At 44.7% G+C, this 6,944-nt stretch overlaps 1 pseudogene across 1 annotated transcript; it reads right to left on the bottom strand.

Annotated features, from left to right (window-relative positions):
* Positions 1-3,000: 3,000 nt before the first annotated feature.
* LOC311624795 (guanine nucleotide-binding protein G(s) subunit alpha-like) lies at positions 3,001-3,363 on the bottom strand (annotated as a pseudogene). Its single transcript has one exon. The product of its transcript is annotated as a guanine nucleotide-binding protein G(s) subunit alpha-like (transcript).
* Between the last annotated feature and the right edge of the window lie 3,581 nt (positions 3,364-6,944).

Genomic DNA, 6,944 nt, shown 5'->3' with positions numbered 1-6,944 from the left:
TGTCTGAGTTTCCCTAAAGCATCCTGTGGTCTTGTTTCCCATTTTTCCTCAGAGTACACCACTGTTACTTGAGGGTAACCCAACTGAGGAGTTTTTCCTTGAAGCTAAAAGTATAAAGCACTTTGAATGATGACTTATGTGTTCTGCTTACACGTAGGCGGATGCAAGGTGCAGGTGTGAAAAAATGAACTCTTGACCTGGATTGGGGAGGAAAGAGCTGAACTCTTCCTTCTGCTACTTACTCATAAAAATCTTTTTTAATGCTCCACTATTTAAGGCAACAATAAAATAACAAAGGAGTATTTATTATGCCCTTCTAAGCCTGTGCTAATAAACCTCTCCTGGGCATACAAACTAGAAATGCCCAGTTATATGTCTGATGACAAGTGCTCAGGAGGGCAGGCAGAGATAGCAGGACGCACCTCCCCCTCCTGCAGGGTCATGGGTTTCAGGGCAGCTGATCGGCGAATTTGCTTGGCTCTACACTTTTCTAAACATAACCGTCTGCCAAGTTTTCTCAGCAGAGTAGCTTGGTTACCCAAAGGAATGAGATAAAAGCAAGGTCTTAAAGGATTCATAAAGCATAGAATTCAGCCATAAAATAGGAAAATGCTCCTATTTACCTTGCCTGGGAGGTAAAAGTTCTCATGTTTCAGGAAGCATTTTTTATTTATGCCTCCTAAATCAAATGCAACACAAAATAAAGATTTGGGAAAGTGCTATTGTCAAAGAGTGACATTTTTATGAGGAAAGAATGAAAATCGAGGGTTAATCCTCCCCCCCCCCCCCCGCACCCCCCCCCTCTTGCCACCAAACCATTAGTTTCTGCCGAGGTTGCAAACTGGTAGTCTGAGGGCCAGAGTTCACCCACAGACAGGTTTTGTTAACTTGTCCTGCACCATATTAAAAATACACATATTGGGATAAGCTACCAAAATTTAAAATTTGGAAGATTTTGTGTAAATATCTGCATTTATGGCTTTCCTTCGGCAATCGGAAAGCCTGGCAGTGTTGGGTTCCAAATGGCAATAATCCACTTATGCTGAGCAGTGGACATAACCTTGAGGTTGACAATGATTCTCTCTTTGACCAAATCCTAGACAGACTCCTCTGAGCCCTCTTCTCAACCAGGTCTCAACTTTGGCCTATAAAGACCTGTACGAACACTAACGTATTTTCTAAGACCTCAAGGGCACATTGCTAGGAGGACCTTGGTCCATTAAAGTACCTGCCTGAGAAGATTCAAGGCTGCCAAAAGAATGTCCCCCACCCCTGCAGATAGGGTCCCGGTCTCCCAGTCTCTGTGGGAAGGGAGGGACCTAAGTTCCATAAATTAGCAAATCCACATGGATTCCACAGGAACCAATACTCCCCTTCTAGCTTTTTCATTGTTCCCTTTCCTGACTCTACTGAGCCCTGCTCACCCCTCTCCGTTCTGTCAGTCTCTCTTTAAAATGTCCAACCACCTCTGTATAGACCAAAGTTGAATTCAGTTCACACGCTGGGCTCTTTTCTCTATCACAATTGTTATCAAATCTGTCCTTACCAACCTATGGACACAGACAATAGTGCAGTGAAGGCCAGAGGGGGAGGGGTCAATGCAGGGAGAAGGGGAACTTCTGTAATATTTTCAACAATAAAGATAAATTTTAAAAAGAAAATTTTAAAGCACTATAGAAGGACTCTTTCATTCAATAAACATCTATTGAGTGCAAAAAAAAAAAAAAAAAAAAAAAATCTGTCCTTACCACTTTAAGTAGTGTCCAGCTTTGTTTATCTTTTACAAGATGTAACACACTGCCCCCAGTTTTCCCTAGTCATCATCCCCTCTACACTACCTTCCTCATGTTTAGGCTACATGTAAGTTGTCAATTATCAACTCACTTGCTCTGTTATTTCACATTAAAAGAGAGGGAAATAAAATAATTTTTATGTTCTAGCCAGTTGCTCAGTGGTTAGAGCACCAAGCGGAGGACTGAAAGGTTGTGGGTTTGATACTGGTCAAGGGCACGTACCTCAGTTGCAGGCTTGATCTCTGGTCCTGGTCGGGGCATGTGCAGGAGGCAACCATGTGTCTCTCTCACATTGATGTTTCTTTCTATCTCTCCCCCTCCCTTCCAGTCTCTAAAAATCAATGGAAAAAATATCCTTGGGTGAGGAATTACAACAACAATAATATTTATGCCCAAATATCTCTCCTAAAGAGGGAAAATAAAAGATTCAGAAAGCAATGTGTTCAAAAAAAAAAAAAAAGAAAGAAATAGAAAAATTCGGGAGAAACAGAGGCAATGCTTACTTAATATGAATTATGTTACCCTGGCCACTTTACTCTGTATCCCAGAATCCGAAGTCTTCACTAACAACATCAAGCCTCTGTTGAAAGCCTACATGCCTACGCCATCTGGACCACAGTACTGAGATTATTGGCTTAGTGCAAGTCTCATGCGGACCCTTCGAACATAGGAAGAGATAAAAAGTTCACACCCGTGCTCTAGACTCTAGAGTCTAGAGGGAGCCTGCTTTGAGTCTTTGTCCTGAGGTCTTTTTATCCTTTTTTTATTTTTGCAAGGTGAGACTCTTAGGGGAGGGTTTTAGTAGAGTATTCATCAGCTTTCCAGGTTCATTTTTAATATGCTGATGTATTCAAATGAGTCTATAGAGGAGTTTTGGATTGTTCTTTGGCCTGTTTTACTTTTATCTTAGGTCTGTTTGGCTTTCATGGGGTTTTTGTTGTTTTGTCTCAAAGACTTCCTCTGTCCTTGGGTTTAGCTGGCACCAATGGCATTAATTGGGTCTTTGTTTTCTATTTTCCCAGGCCAGGGTGATTTAAGCTACTACTCCCTGGGTAGGAGGACGGAATAAACAATTTGCTCTCATGTGTCCTTGGTTAGGGAAGATAAGATCTTGCAATTCTCAAGCTGGCTGCAAGCTGCCCACACTGTCTGGCCTTGATTTAACTTTCCTGTCTCAGTTTCCCCATTCCACTCGCCAGGGATTTTCCTAGCTTCTTACTATCCTGCTCCAGCACAGGTTGTTCAAAGCGGCCATGTTGGTTTCAGTGGCCTCCTTCAGGTCATTTTTGATGTCCTGCACTTTGGTAGCCTTTTCACCATGCGCTGGGCTCCTGGCAGCCTGCAGGTCGTCTTTGCCATCTTCTCCATTCAGCCCGTTAATGTGTAGGATCCTCATTTACTCACAATGCTGCTTTTCCCAGACTCCCCAGCACCCAGCAGCAGCAGGCAGTGTGTGGCCCCTGTAGACCTGCTTGTCCTGCAGCTGCTTCTCAGTCTTTTCTGTTGACCTCTTGCTCTGCTTCTCTTCCTAGTTATGGTCCTCGGTCTTACTGTTTCCGAGGCAACCCATGCTCCACCTCTCAGCAGGACCCAAGGGGCTGATGGTGCTCTGACCAAAGCAGGAGCTTCTGCCCTCCCACTCTTATTGGCTGGGCCCGGTGCCCTCCCTACCCTAAATGGCCCAGGAGGGCAGTGGGTTGAAAAAGGGGAGGTAGGAGAAGGCGGCTGTGAAGGGTGTGGAATAAGGAGGAGTTGCCTCTCTCTCTCTCTCTCTCTCTCTCTCTCTCTCTCTCTCTCTCTCTCTCTCTCTTTCTGTCTCTCTTTTTAAGGTTTGTAGAGAAAGAGGAAGGGAGAGGCAGAGAGAAAAACATCAATGTGAAGAGTGAAACATGGGTGGACTACCTTCTGCACATCCCCCTATCTCCCGGAGCAGGAATCCAACCAGCAGGGGGCAATGCCCAATCAAGTGAGCCACACTGGCCAGCGCATTTTCCTTTCTTTCTTTAATTGTATATTTTACTTTCTCCCAGAGGCAGGTTTCCCCTTAATAAACTTTCTGGAAGGATCCCATTGCCTGCTCCTCCACTTCCCAGTTTGCTAGGCTTAATTTTTTTCTCTGATTCCCCATTTCCAAAAGTAAACCAGTTATAGCCTCTTATAGCTTCATAGGTAATCATCAAGGCACCCGGAGGCTGTGAACACGTGAGCACTGGCAGTCACTTTTATGTCCAGATTCAGGGGGTGGAAAACAAAGAGAATTAGTGAATCTCTGAATCCAGCTTCATTTGTTGACAGGGAGAGAAACGAGGCCTGGTAAAATGGAAAGATGCCTTTCTCAAAGCTGATGATATGTTGCAGTAAAGGTGAGCCCAAATGTCTTGTACTTGACCTGTGCTTATGAAGTCCCATGCTTCATCATTTAGAGCAGAATTTCTCAGCCTCGGGACTATCAGCATTTTGAGCCACATAATTCCTTGTTATCAGGTACTGTCCTGTGCATTGAAAAAGTTTAGCAGCATCTCTGGTCTCTACCCACTGGATGTCAGCAACACGACTCCTCACCACACTGTCCTCACTCCCACTCCCAACCCCCGTGGTGACCCACATGTTCCCAGACATTGCTAATTATCCCCTGGCTTGTAAAATTACCCCCAAATTGAGAACCACAAACATAGAGACATAGAGGTTACTCTGGTCTAAATGTGTTCCCTGCAACTCATATTGTGGGCGAAAAAGTGGTTCTACAGAAAGTAACCTCACAGGGTAATCTGATAATAAATTCCTAACTGGGCAGGTCTTACCAGGTAGTAATGCCCCAGGCACATAACTTCTTGGTAAAAGCTTTATGTTTGCCTTAACCAAGCCCTGCCCATTGTTCTTGTGCATCTAGGTCAGTGGTCGGCAAACTCATTAGTCATCAGAGCCAAATATCAACAGCACAATGATTGAGATTTCTTTTGAGATCCAAATTTTTTAAACTTAAACTTGTTCTAATGCCACATCTTCAAAGTAGACTCGTCCAGGCCGTGGTATTTTGTGGAAGAGCCACACTCAAGGGGCCAAAGAGCCTCATGTGAATCGCAAGCCACAGTTTGCCAACCACGGATCTAGGTTAACACACCTTTGAAATAAGTGTAACCATCCTCAGGAGAGCACAATCTTCTGAACTATCCTGTAATCAGCCCCTGCCTTGCTGTCTCCCACCTCCATGCCATCTTCCTTAGGGTCTCTCCTTAATTTCGGACGCCAAAGGAACTGCACTCTCCAGAGCACTCGAGCTCTTGCTTCCTGGTTGGTTTTGGCTCAAATAAACTCTTATAAAAATTCTATACAGGTTTGGACACTTCTTACGTTGATAGTACGTATGTTGAAATATAACCCTCAGAAGGGGGGGCCTTTGGGAGGTGATTGGGTCAGAATGAATGGAATTGGCGCTCTTATGAAAGACACCTGCGAGAGCTCCCAGCCCTTTCAACCACAGGAGGAAACAGCGAGGAAAAGTCAGGTGCCCGGAACATGGCCCTCACATCTCCATGCTGGCACCTTGACCTCAGACCTTCAACTGTGAGAGATAAGTTCCTGTTGTTTATAAGCCACTCCGTCTCTGGTATTTTGTTATAGTATCCTGAGCAGTCCCGACCAAGAAAGAAATAGAGTCTCCCAAGAAAGACACACCAGAATGTAACCACAGCAGATTCTTCCCTTTCCTCTATCCATTCCTTCTTCCTGTTCTAAACACATTTTGCCTGAAGGCAAGACAACTCTGTGCTTGTCTTCTGTTTTTCCAAGGAAACAAATGTCTCCCTTTCCCCTTGGGGCCCCTGACTCTAGTGGCTCCCCCCAACATACTGACCAACTCTTGGGTCACTGGGGTCCCGCAGGAGCAGCTGAGAGGGTAAAAAGACCCTGCTTTTGTGGGTCTTTTGTGGGTCTTCCTTCTTCACAGGCCAGAACTTGCACTTGTGGCAATGCAACGTGCCGAGCAACCGATCGACCGTGAGAAGGAAGAAGCTGCCGCGTTGGTGGCCTTGGATTGTGGCTGTCCAGGCTGTATTTGAGCACCTTACTAGTAATGTCAGCTTAATTGATCAAGAAGGGCCACAGGCCAGCCTGGTGATTAGAAGTGAGGCTTGATGGGGGAGATAAGAGATCAAGCAAAGGACTTGTATGCATGCATATAAGCAAAACCAATGGACCAAAAACTCTGGGGAGGGAGGGCATGTATGGGAGTGGGGGGAGGGCAATGGTAAGATATGCTCACATATAATACCTTAATAAAATAAATAAATAAATAAATGAGGCTTGATTTCCAGCTCTGCCACTGGCCACCTATGTGACTTTATTTTCTTTCTGAGCCTCAATTTCTCCATCCATTAAGTGGAAACATCGTTGTGAGGTTTAAATGAGATGTGCATAGGACCCAGCATTCAGGAATGGGTCCGTACGTGGTTGGTGTTATCATTGATGTTGGTTTATATCCTTTTCAGGAATGCCTTATCTAAAGAAAATTCTGCTCATCCCAAAAAACAAACCAAACAAATTGTGTACAATCACTTAACTTCAGCTTCTCTCTGTAAAAGCTGTTAAATGACCATCCTCACTACACACTGTAAAACACCCAGCCTTGCCTTGGCTGCAGGGTGGGGTCAGGGTGAGTTTGAGAATAGAAGGTGTGGCAGTAAGTAGGCTCCATTAGCTATGTGGTTGGTGAAACACTCAAGGGGGCTGGATTTCTGTACATCACCATTCCAAAATAAAACTTTGTTTCTCTTGCCGGAAACCAGTTTGGCTCGGTAGATAGAGCTTCGGCCTGAGGACTGAAAGGTCCCAGGTTCGATTCCGGTCAAGGGCATGTACCTGGGTTGCGGGCACATCCCCAGTGGGGGGTGTGCAGGAGGCAGCTGACCAATGTTTCTAACTCTATGTTTCTCTCATCGACGTTTCTGACTCTCTGTCCCTCTCCCTTCCTCTCTGTAAAAAAATCAATAAAATATATTTATATATACTATATTAAAAAAACTTTTTTTCTCTTAAACCTTTTCCTCCAGTCTGAATCAGCTTTTCTCCTAGACAGAATGGAACTCCTCAGGTCTGCCACAAAACAGTCAGTGCTGCATTTCATGCCTCAAACGTTAGGAACAGGATCACCAC

The sequence above is a fragment of the Pipistrellus hanaki genome, assembly GCF_964339955.1.
Source record: "Pipistrellus hanaki genome assembly, chromosome: 6".
Classification (NCBI taxonomy): Eukaryota; Metazoa; Chordata; class Mammalia; order Chiroptera; family Vespertilionidae; genus Pipistrellus; species Pipistrellus hanaki.
Note: the sequence above shows the minus strand (reverse complement) of the source record. Positions and strands in the feature narration are given on the sequence as shown.